We start from the raw sequence: 11,837 nt of genomic DNA, 5'->3' as shown, positions 1-11,837 counted from the left end.
ACAAAGGTTAAGAAATGACAAGCTCAGAGTCTTGTCTACAAATGCTCGCAGTCTAGGGAATAAGATCAATGAACTTGAGGCTATAATGGCATCTGAGAATATAGATGTAGTGGCTGTTACTGAGACGTGGTTCAAGGGGAGTAATGACTGGGATATATCAATACCTGGGTTCTCTCTATACAGGAAAGACAGAGAAGGCAAGAAGGGGGGAGGGGTGGCCCTGTATGTGAAAGATAGCATAAAATCTAATTTGATACAAGTTAGCGAAAACAATTTAGAGTCAGTTTGGGTTACCGTGCAGCTTGATAATCATAAGGTAACTCGTGAAGGTGTGATATATAGACCACCTAGCCAAGTCAAAGAATTAGATGATCTACTAGTTGAGGAAATAGCTAAAATGACATTGAAGGGGGAAGTTATCATTATGGGAGACTTCAATCTTCCAGATGTAAACTGGAAAACCAAAATAGCTAGTTCTGCCAGGAGTACAGATATTCTAAATTCCCTACTGGGATTATCTCTACAGCAAGTAGTGGAGGAGCCAACCCGGAAGGAGGCCATTTTAGATTTAGTATTCACAAATGGGAATTTGGTATCTGATATTACTGTAGGGGAAAGCTTGGGATCTAGTGATCACCAGTCAGTGTGGTTTACTATAAGTACAGTGACTGAGTCACACCACACAAAAACAAAAGTTTTAGATTTTAGAAAAACAGACTTTTCTAAAATTAGATTAGTGGTATACGAGTCCCTATCAGACTGGAACAGTTTCATTGGAGTCCAGGAGAAATAGGACTACTTAACAGTGGCACTATTGAAGGCAACAGAAAATTGCATTAGGCTTGTCAGTAAAAGCAAAAAAAGGAAGAGACCACTGTGGTACTCAGCAGAAGTGGCTGTTGAGGAGCGGTTGAGACGTATGCATATATATCCATGCATGCCTGCAAACACGTGCGGGCATGTATGGTATATATATGCATACATTAACCACCGCATCATGGGGTGATGTGCGCAGATGTGCCCAGCATCTGCGCACGTCTGCCCATGGTGATCCCCAGGGGCTCATGGTGGCCCCTGTGGGAAATATGTGGTCCCTGGAAGCTGTGCCCCCTTATAATCCCCCTTATATTATTATATATATGTGCCCCCTTATATATGTCCCCTGGATGCCCCAGATATATGCGAGGATGTGTGTATATATAGATATGTGTGTATGTATTTGCACACGTGTCTATGTATATACACTTATGTCAGCATGATGTGTTTATAGATGAGCCCCCAAGCATCTGTGGATATATATATGCATATATGCAATTCCAACTGTTATCTACAGAGTTGTTATAGCCTGTAGGATAACAGCTGATTAGCATCTAGTCCCCTTTTGTTCAGGCCCAAAGCAATCAGACGCTTTGGCACCATCTGTGAGGGGACCTTCTAATCAGAGAACCTGTTTTCCATCCCACTACTCCCAGCATCTTTGGGACTAGGGGGGGGGGACTCTGGGGATTGTAGGCAGGCATACGTCACAGTGACACTATGATGTCACATCCCTGAGGAAGGAGGAGGGGTTGCTTTTGGGCTATAAAACCCCGAACCGGCCAGAGGTGGGTCTCTTGCAACCAGACTAGATTCAGAGACGCATAGGAGAGAGGAGCTCCATGATGACCCCCTGGATAAGGCCTAAGTATCACCCCTGGTATATTTGTGTCCTTGATGTGATGTGACCCTGGGCCCTGATTTACCCTTGCCGTGTTACTGGACACCCTGACCCCCCAAACCCTTGCCTAATTGTATTCCCCTGTTGTACCCCTGATCCTGTGGCCCTATTAGTACCCCTGATTACCCCCACTCCCTGCTGTGTTCCTGATCCCTGCTGTACACCCCTGGTCTCCCCTGGTTACCCCTGTTTCCCTGTGTGCCTGCTCTCCCCTGGATCACCCCCCATAGACCCCTGAACCCTGGTGGCCCTGATTAACCCCTGGGTTACCCCAACCCCTGGTTCCCTGGTCCTCTGTAGAGCAGGCTTCTGCTCTGCAAACAAATCCTCTGTAGAGCATGCCTCTGCTCTGCAAACAATCCTTTTTAACCCTTCGTCGTACCCCGTAGGGACAGTGAATAGTCAGGTGGGGTGGATTGTTCATATACTTGAATGTGTGAATTGTATAGTTAGTTGATGGGTGGAATTGGGAATGTGTAGTGTAGTTTAGGATTGTATATTTAGTGCTGTATTGTAGTGTACTGCGTGCGTAGTGTATTGTAGTGTACTGCGTGCGTAGTGTATTGCTTGGTGTAATAAATACTGTTATATTTGTACCCTTTTGTGTAGCGTGTACTTGTTAGCGGTAGCGAGTTAGTAAGGCGCATGCAGTTAGCATAAGTGATCAGTGTAGAGCATAGCGAAAGTATTATTATTATTATATAAAGGCATAGATGGGCGGAGTTATCACTAGATGGCTCCTCCCATTTATGAATATTAATTATCGATATTTGCATAAATATTGGTGATTAATATTCCCCCTTTACATTGGCGAGTCAGGCCCACTGCTTAGATTTTGAAATCTGTGTTTGGTTTTGAGGCTATAGTTCGGTTATACTGTCAATTATCAGGCAAGAGAGACGCGGTCAGTGGTCTGAGCGTCTAGGACCTAATAATTCGGACAGGTAACGCGGCTCTACCTCACAGCACCAAACACGGATCAAAATCTTTAGCAGAGAATCTATTGTCTATCTGTGTATTAATATTTTGCTGTTTGCTTTACACGGTCACTGCATCGCTCAAGTGATTGCAAGGGAGAAGATGGACACTCATCAAACGGTGAGTATGGACTTCCCCACACTGCAACACTTGAGCAAACACAGCACATTTAACCCCATCCTCCCCACTACATACAAGTCAGCAGAAATGCTGTGGTCCGATTTGTTAGCACAGGCTTGTAGTTACGACAAGCTTTGTGTTAACAAACGGACGGTTTTGAACAAGGCCACCAAACGGCTTCGGATGCTGGCCAAACTCGTTCATACGTTTGAGGCTAGCATCTGTAAGCCAAAGGAAGTTGCGCTGGTGTCTCGGTCAACGGAGACAATTCCTCCGGCCATTCACTGCCAGTGCTGTGCCAGTAATTCGGACCAGGTTTCGACATTGCAGGCACAGCTGGCAGAGAATGTGCAGTCTACTGTTGAGCAAGATGCGCAGGTGGCTAGGATAGAGTCACAGTTGGTAGAGCTGCAGAGGCAGAAGGAGGAAATTGAGGCTAAGTTGACTCAGTCTTATACTGAAGTCAATGCCTTCAAGGAGCGGACTGCCTCTACTGACGTGACGGTAGCCAAATTGAAGGCTCAGGTTGCTGTAAGGTCCCAGCTAATGTCTGGCATGCAACAGGTTATCACCAAGTTGGTGCCGGCCCTTTCTTTTTCCGTAAAGCCAGGGTCGGAATCTCCCAAAACGTTTCCCTGTGCAGGGCCACAAGGGGGGAGAGTAGTCTGTGACCGGTCTGATCATCAGGTCAAGCCGGTCCAGACTAACAGAGATTTTTCCCTGACTTTGGGAAAAACAACTGTGGTGAAGAGTGCGTCCCTGAGGATGGAACAATTCAGGAGAAGGGAGCACGGATGCAGTGTAGATGGACCTGGGCCATGCAGAGCAAACATCAGATGTTTTGCATGTGGTGGCCTAGGTCACATAGCGAGACACTGTGAAACAGATGGGAACATAACACACAGGACAGGAAACCAAGTCACGTGTTTCAGGTGTGGGAACAAAGGACACATTGCAAGGAATTGCCCTTGTGCAGGTAATTGCAATGTGTCCAACAGTATCAGCCAGGTAACAAATTGTGCAGTAGGGTCTAGTCAGACTGGCCATAACGGGGTTACCTCTCGGCAGCATCACCAGCTGCTGAGGGGTCAGAGTGGCCAGGCTAGGCTAGGCAACATTTGACACCCCTGTACGATTTGTTACACCGTTTGTTCCCTGTGTATGTCCATGTTGTGTGTTTTTGTTATCTGTTTGAGTTTTTCTTGATGTTGATGGTGGTAGTCCTTGTCTGCGGATGTGTTCTACCATGCTGATTTATGTAGTGGTGTAAGTCCCATCTGCTGTCTGTTTTATTCTGTGTCCCATTGCAGTGGAACAGTGTTATACTGTGGATCGAGAACGTATAGGCTTGCGAGCAGATAATTTCACACGGGAAATCCTACACAAAGAATGATGTGATATTATTCTGGGCAGCCAGGGTCTCAGATCGATACAGATAACACTGTTTTGCTCAAGGTTTTCGGTAGGACTGTGTTGCGCTGGGGACAGGGGCGGACAGACAACATTGGTGTAATGTTGTGCTGCGCACTTAATTCTAGTCCGGTCAGGTAGCACAGCTCTGATAGGAATTGGACGCAGAGTGTTTGGCAGCAGAGTGTGGACTGTGTTCTTGTGTTGTGGGGTCCTGGGGAGCCAGGGCATGCCTATGCCATTGGTTCTGCGGGCCTCCACAAGGCGGGATCACAGGGGGAAATCAGCCTGGGTACACGTGAGTGGACGGGGATGCGGTGCCATCAATAACAAGATGGTGCTTTGTCCACAGAACTCCAGTTATCCCAACCTAGTAGGGTGGCCATCCTTATCTGTTGGTGCAGAGGGATGTGCAGCAGAGGACGCTATCCTCTGAAGGTAGGGTGTTCAGACACCAGTGTTGGGGTAACGAGGGGTCCTGTGAGATAAAGGGCAGCTCAATACCTTTCTCTACCCATGGGTCAAAGGTATTGGTGCTGGAAATTTTCACATTAATTGCACTGTTAGGGGAGAAAATTCCCCTGGGAGCGCCTGGTGTTTTCTTCTGCCATAGGTGTGATTTTATATGGAGCGGAAGAAAAACCTAGGAGACGCCACAGAAGAGACCAGCTATTCCCCCTGACACTGTTGTGAAGCTCCAGAGGATCCCACTGGATTTTGGCAACTAAGCGACTTCTGCCTAGAGGTGTTCTAGAGAAGATTGTGCCACTATCCAGCGGGAGCATTATTTAAGGCTCTGGAGGAAGACTTGGGAGACGTTCGGGTGGAAGAACTTATCACTTGTTTCACCCAGTGAAACTTCTTCTGGTTCTGGTCATCGTAATCGGAGGGTCAAGGGACTTACTGACCAAATACACCAGAACCAGACAGAACTTTACAGAACTATCCGGAGGAGGAGGCTCAGGACATAACTCCAACTTTGTCCTGTAGCCAAATATTTTATGGACACTTTGTTTCCTATGAGGGTTCGGGACGTATAACTTGTACTACCCCGAAACCCCATAGCACATTGTATTTATTGATTGATTGTGTTTGTTGCTCGATGGTGTACCCATGGACACTCTAGGTACAAATGTGTGACAGCCTATATTCGGCTGTACACATTTGCATCCTATAGTCGTTTCCCATTGACACAGGGGTCTGCGATCTACCTGTGTCTTTGGAGGTGTAGAGATATGCCAGGTTGCATGAGTCTCTATGGGTACACATACATATAATGATTTTGGTGGTGTTGGGAGGGATGTGACATGCGTTTTGTGTGAATGGGGATAAAGTTAGGTCACGATAGGGACAGGCATCATTCATTTGCCACCTTGAACCCTGGAACGGTGAGGTTCTTAAGGGAAGGGCTGGAGGTGTAGTGTGGCGGAGGTGTTCTCCGCAGTAGAATTTAGGTACTGTGACATCGCCGCTTGAGAGTCTGACCTGCCTTGTAAAGACCTATTAATCTGTCCACGGGAGAACCGCACCCATCAAGATGGAAACAGACGTTGGATAGAAGAAAGTTGGGACAAAGACTGTAAGGGTGAACCCGCTCCAGAATTGGGGGGGGCGAAGATACCTGAAGATCGGCAGAATTACCGAGAGACTGTGGGGGTGTGGTCACTCCAAAGTGGGGGTGGCCGACACCAAGAGACTGTTATAGAAAGGTAAAGACTGTAAGGGTGAACCCGCTCCAGAATTGGGGGGGACGAAGATACCTGAAGATCGGCAGAATTACCGAGAGACTGTGGGGGTGTGGTCACTCCAAAGTGGGGGTGGCCGACACTAAGACTGTTAAAGAAAGACCAGCTAACCAAGAGACTGTGGGTGTGTGGTATCCTAAAGATGTCAAGAAGAAGACAGAAGGGCAGATCGGAGGAAGCTGGATTGGGGATGTCTAAGTACCTAAAGATCAGTGTGCACTACAGTTCTTCCTGAACTTCCACCAAAGATGGGGTTGAAGGGGGGCAAACATATCTCAACCCGTTCCCCCATTATATTGTCGTATTATATTCCGACAACAGGGGGATTGTTGAGGAGCGGTTGAGACGTATGCATATATATCCATGCATGCCTGCAAACACGTGCGGGCATGTATGGTATATATATGCATACATTAACCACCGCATCATGGGGTGATGTGCGCAGATGTGCCCAGCATCTGCGCACGTCTGCCCATGGTGATCCCCAGGGGCTCATGGTGGCCCCTGTGGGAAATATGTGGTCCCTGGAAGCTGTGCCCCCTTATAATCCCCCTTATATTATTATATATATGTGCCCCCTTATATATGTCCCCTGGATGCCCCAGATATATGCGAGGATGTGTGTATATATAGATATGTGTGTATGTATTTGCACACGTGTCTATGTATATACACTTATGTCAGCATGATGTGTTTATAGATGAGCCCCCAAGCATCTGTGGATATATATATGCATATATGCAATTCCAACTGTTATCTACAGAGTTGTTATAGCCTGTAGGATAACAGCTGATTAGCATCTAGTCCCCTTTTGTTCAGGCCCAAAGCAATCAGACGCTTTGGCACCATCTGTGAGGGGACCTTCTAATCAGAGAACCTGTTTTCCATCCCACTACTCCCAGCATCTTTGGGACTAGGGGGGGGGGACTCTGGGGATTGTAGGCAGGCATACGTCACAGTGACACTATGATGTCACATCCCTGAGGAAGGAGGAGGGGTTGCTTTTGGGCTATAAAACCCCGAACCGGCCAGAGGTGGGTCTCTTGCAACCAGACTAGATTCAGAGACGCATAGGAGAGAGGAGCTCCATGATGACCCCCTGGATAAGGCCTAAGTATCACCCCTGGTATATTTGTGTCCTTGATGTGATGTGACCCTGGGCCCTGATTTACCCTTGCCGTGTTACTGGACACCCTGACCCCCCAAACCCTTGCCTAATTGTATTCCCCTGTTGTACCCCTGATCCTGTGGCCCTATTAGTACCCCTGATTACCCCCACTCCCTGCTGTGTTCCTGATCCCTGCTGTACACCCCTGGTCTCCCCTGGTTACCCCTGTTTCCCTGTGTGCCTGCTCTCCCCTGGATCACCCCCCATAGACCCCTGAACCCTGGTGGCCCTGATTAACCCCTGGGTTACCCCAACCCCTGGTTCCCTGGTCCTCTGTAGAGCAGGCTTCTGCTCTGCAAACAAATCCTCTGTAGAGCATGCCTCTGCTCTGCAAACAATCCTTTTTAACCCTTCGTCGTACCCCGTAGGGACAGTGAATAGTCAGGTGGGGTGGATTGTTCATATACTTGAATGTGTGAATTGTATAGTTAGTTGATGGGTGGAATTGGGAATGTGTAGTGTAGTTTAGGATTGTATATTTAGTGCTGTATTGTAGTGTACTGCGTGCGTAGTGTATTGTAGTGTACTGCGTGCGTAGTGTATTGCTTGGTGTAATAAATACTGTTATATTTGTACCCTTTTGTGTAGCGTGTACTTGTTAGCGGTAGCGAGTTAGTAAGGCGCATGCAGTTAGCATAAGTGATCAGTGTAGAGCATAGCGAAAGTATTATTATTATTATATAAAGGCATAGATGGGCGGAGTTATCACTAGATGGCTCCTCCCATTTATGAATATTAATTATCGATATTTGCATAAATATTGGTGATTAATATTCCCCCTTTACAGTGGCCAAAATCATTAAAAACAAAAAGATAGCATTTAGGAATCATTAAAAAAAACAAAACGAGGATGACAGACAAATTTATAAGATTAGGCAGAGAGAGGCCAAACAAGTTATAAGAGCTTCTAAAGCACAGGCAGAAGAGAAATTAGCTCAGTCAGGGAAAAAAGGCGAGAAGGCATTCTTCAGATACATAAATGAAAAAAGGAAACTAAAACAAGGAATTACCAAATTAAAAACAAAAGAAGGAAGGTATATTGAAGAAGATAAAGAACTAGCTGACTGCCTCAATGAATACTTCTGTTCAGTTTTTACAAAGGAAAATGAAGGAGAAGGACCTCAGTTAGGAAAGAAGACTAATTAATCTTTTGATGCATGTGTCTTTACAGAGGAAGAGGTTCTAAGTCAGCTGTCTAAAATTAATACAAATAAGTCACAGGGGTCTGATGGGATACACCCAAAGCTATTAAAAGAGCTCAGCGGTGAACTCGCAAAACCATTTACAGATTTATTTAACCAATCACTGGCAACAGGAGTCGTCCCAGAAGATTGGAAATTAGCAAATGTTGTGCCCATTCACAAGAAAGGTAGTAGGGAGGAATCGGGCAACTATAGGCCAGTAAGCCTGACATCAATAGTGGGGAAATTAATGGAAACCATACTTACGGAGAGGATTGTGGAACATCTAAAATCCCATGGATTGAAAGATGAAAAACAGCATGGGTTTACTTCAGGGAGATCATGTCAAACTAATCTTATTGATTTTTTTTGATTGGGTGACTAAAATAATAGATGGAGGAGGTGCAGTAGACATCGTTTATCTAGACTTTAGTAAGGCTTTTGATACTGTCCCACATAGAAGGCTTATCAATAAAGTGCAGTCTTTGGGCTTGGACTCCCATATTGTTGAATGGATTAGGCAGTGGCTGAGGGACAGGCAACAGAGGGTTGTAGTCAATGGAGTATATTCAGACCAAGGTCTTGTTACCAGTGGGGTACCTCAGGGATCTGTTCTGGGACCCATATTGTTTAATATCTTTATCAGCAAAATTGCAGAAGGCCTCGATGGTAAGGTGTGTCTTTTTGCTGATGACACAAAGATTTGTAACAGGGTTGATGTTCCTGGAGGGATACACCAAATAGAAAAGGACTTAGGAAAACTAGAGGAATGGTCAAAAATCTGGCAACTAAAATTTAATGTTTATAAGTGCAAGATAATGCACCTGGGACGTAAAAACCCAAGAGCAGAATATAAAATCAGTGATACAGTCCTAACCTCAGTATCTGAGGAAAGGGATTTAGGGGTCATTATTTCAGAAGACTTAAAGGTAGGCAGACAATGTCATAGAGCAGCAGGAAATGCTAACAGAATGCTTGCGTGTATAGGGAGAGGAATTACCAGTAGAAAGAGGGAGGTGCTCATGCCGCTCTACAGAGCACTAGTGAGACCTCATTTGGAGTATTGTGCTCAGTACTGGAGACCATATCTCCAGAAGGATATTGATACTTTGGAGAGAGTTCAGAGAAGAGCTACTAAACTGGTACATGGATTGCAGGATAAAACTTACCAGGAAAGATTAAAGGACCTTAACATGTATAGCTTGGAAGAAAGACGAGACAGAGGGGATATGATAGAAACTTTGAAATACATAAAGGAAATCAACAAGGTAAAAGAGGAGAGAATATTTAAAAGAAGAAAAACTGCTACAAGAGGACATAGTTTTAAATTAGAGGGGCAAAGGTTTAAAACTAATATCAGGAAGTATTACTTTACTGAGAGAGTAGTGGATGCATGGAATAGCCTTCCTGCAGAAGTGGTAGCTGCAAATACAGTGGAGGAGTTTAAGCATGCATGGGATAGACATAAGGCCATCCTTCATATAAGATAGGGCCAGGGGCTATCCATAGTATTTAGTATATTGGACAGATCTCCAGATGCAGGTCCAGATTCATAACAGATCACAATCATGACCCTAATGACATAATCACCTTGTATTCATTTTTGAACTGTCAATAATAAGTTAAACAGAAAGCTTTTTGGGCCTTGTTTCTCTTTTCAGGGTGATCTTTTTTGTTGGGAAATTTTTAAAAATCCATTCCTATTCTTTTCAAATTTGCTATCCAAATCCCTAATATCCATCTAGAATACATTTCAATCCCACAGTCAGACCAGTTTCTCTTTTCAAGCTGTGGGGTTGGTGTGCAAATTTACACTATTCAATAGAGCATGAGAAGGATAGTCTCTCATTCAATCCTAGGGGTGCTTGTGACCTGCATCTAAAAATCCATTCTGCTTCCCTTTGGAGGATTTTTTTATTCCAGTCTCCCTTTCTAGGGGACATGGATACACATTAGTAGTATAGGGACCCATGTCTTGTCAAACTCAAAGTGACAGGTGCCCGCCCCTTTTTCACACATAACCACTCCCAGAAATGCCCTAACCCCGCCCAGATCCGCCAATTTCTCTCCCCTCGCCCGTCCCAAACCACGCCTAAATGCCGCCCACTTTGATGTGCTTTTCAAATCATTTTATACGGCTTAATATAAATTTTATATCAAATGATAAGCTTTTCATATCACTTTATAAGTCCTTATCAAATGATAAGCATTTATTAACACTTTTTATCCCATTTATAACATTTTGATACGATTTTGTGCATTGATATCAAAATTATATCATTTTGCTATGCCTTTTATATACCTTTGATATCATTTTGTGCTTTGATATCATTTTGATATTATTTTGATATGAATTTTATATACGCCCATGCTTTTTTCATATCACTTTATTTTATACGGCTTAATATAAATTTGATATCAAATGATAAGTTTTTCATATCACTTTATAAGTCCTTATCAAATGATAAGCTTTTATAATCACTGTCTTACAAACAATGACATGTCTGGACAAGCCTTTTTGGTTTAACCCCCACCACACTGGACAACTGAGTCAACACACTGAATTTTAATTAAAAACCTGAAATGCCACATTTCTCCCCCTCGCCCGCCCCAAACCACGCCTAAATGCCGCCCACTTGGATATGCTTTTCATATCATTTTATACGGCTTAATATAAATTTCATATCAAATGATAAGCTTTTCATATCACTTTATAAGTCCTTATCAAATGATAAGCTTTTATTAACACTTTTTATCCCATTTATTTATTTATTTTTAAATTAATTATCTTTATTAATATATCAAAACCAGTCATAATAAACATAAGAATTGAATAAACACTCCACATATTCACTATATTTTCCCCTTATGCCTATTCCCCCAAACCATGAATGTGAGTGAACCCTTTACCTTCAACCATGTTCTATTAGTAGCTCACACTCTCGAGAGTAGTTTTATAGTCTCTCTATAACCCAGCTCTTGGCTACTCAGTAACCCAGATTCTAAAAGGGTAAATATATTATTATGTACATAACTCCCTACTAAGGTCCCTAGAAGTGCACTATTTTTTGATTCGTAACACATCAGCAACTGAGCAGCAATAAAATACCCTTTAAGATAGGGGAGATTTAGACCCCCACACTCCAATGGTTTATATAGATGTTCCAATTTTATCCGAACTCGTTTTCTTCCCCACACTAGATCATTAATTATTCTTTCCATAAGTTTAAAGTATTTATCTTCTATCCAGGTAGGTGTATTCCTAAGCACATAAAGAAATTGTGGTAGTATCACCATTTTGACCAGTGAAACGCGATCAGCTCTAGATAGGGGAAGTCTCAACCAGGTCCCCAATTTTTCTCTGGTTTTCATTATTAAGGGGATCAAATTAAGTTGGACAAAATTTTCAACCCTGGGTGATATAGTCAACCCCAAATATTGGAAAGTATCAACGATGTCTAACTGAATCGCAAGAGCCTCCTTTTGAGGTAACTGGTCTATAGGCATCAAACTAGTCT

Source organism: Bufo bufo, chromosome 1 (assembly GCF_905171765.1).
Source record: "Bufo bufo chromosome 1, aBufBuf1.1, whole genome shotgun sequence".
In the NCBI taxonomy this organism is placed as follows: Eukaryota; Metazoa; Chordata; class Amphibia; order Anura; family Bufonidae; genus Bufo; species Bufo bufo.
Note: the sequence above shows the minus strand (reverse complement) of the source record.